Consider the following 969-nt stretch of genomic DNA (forward strand, 5'->3'; position numbering starts at 1 on the left):
GGTGTCCTCGGACCTCTCTCCTCGCTCATTTTCTGTCTACTTCATCACGGCTATGTGCACACAGACAGGAAGTGGAGAGCTCAGTTTCCGAAATGTGCGTGGCTTCACGGTGCTGCACACCGAGGCCACTGTCTGAGCACCGTTTGTCTCAGCGGCAGCTGAAACGCGGACGTCTTTCCGAAGCGTCCGGACCGCTCTGAGCTTCCAGCTCCTCCTCCCAGAGGACACCTGACCGAGCACCGTCCTCACTGCTCTGCTCTCAATGTGTGAATAAAAAGCAGCGTGACCCTAACTTCGTGGACAGCCGATGCCGGCGAGATTTCCACTCTTCTTCGGTTTTTCAGAGAGGTTTTTGCTATAGGGCACGTGCGCTTGCCAGAGAGACAGAGAGAGACAAAAAGCAAGAAATCACTCCCCAGGGAGGATGGCCACGCACACCCCTTCTGCTCCATTCTCCTCCCAGGGTTTTGGGCACACACACACACACATGCCTGGCATGAGTTTCAGGTTGCCGGGTCCAGGACTTGAACCACAGCTGACTACGTGGGAGTCCAGGGCCGTAACCATTACGCCATTACACCACCTGCTGGTCCCTCACTCCTCTTCTTAATCTTCCATTCCCTGATGCAAAACACCCAGATTTCTTTTGGAAAACAGCGCAGTGTTAGCGCGGGAGTTCTGGACCCGCGACTTCTTACCACCTTACCCCTCCACGTGCCTCAGCATCCGCATCCGTCAAACTGACTCAGTAGTAACACCGCTTCCCAGGGACCAGACGGACACGTGTAGTAAGACACGTAGGAAGCAACTGACACGGGGCCTCGGGGAGACGACCATTTAACCGCACGGCCACGCTCACACCAGAGGTGGAAGGAACCGAACATCCCTGGGCACGGGAGTGGATCCACGCAGTAGGGCAGTATAGACTGGGGGGGGGGGGGGTTTGGTCCCGACAAAAAGGAAAACTCG

The sequence above is a fragment of the Tupaia chinensis genome, unplaced genomic scaffold (assembly GCF_000334495.1).
Source record: "Tupaia chinensis unplaced genomic scaffold, TupChi_1.0 Scaffold139767_1, whole genome shotgun sequence".
Lineage (NCBI taxonomy): Eukaryota > Metazoa > Chordata > Mammalia > Scandentia > Tupaiidae > Tupaia > Tupaia belangeri.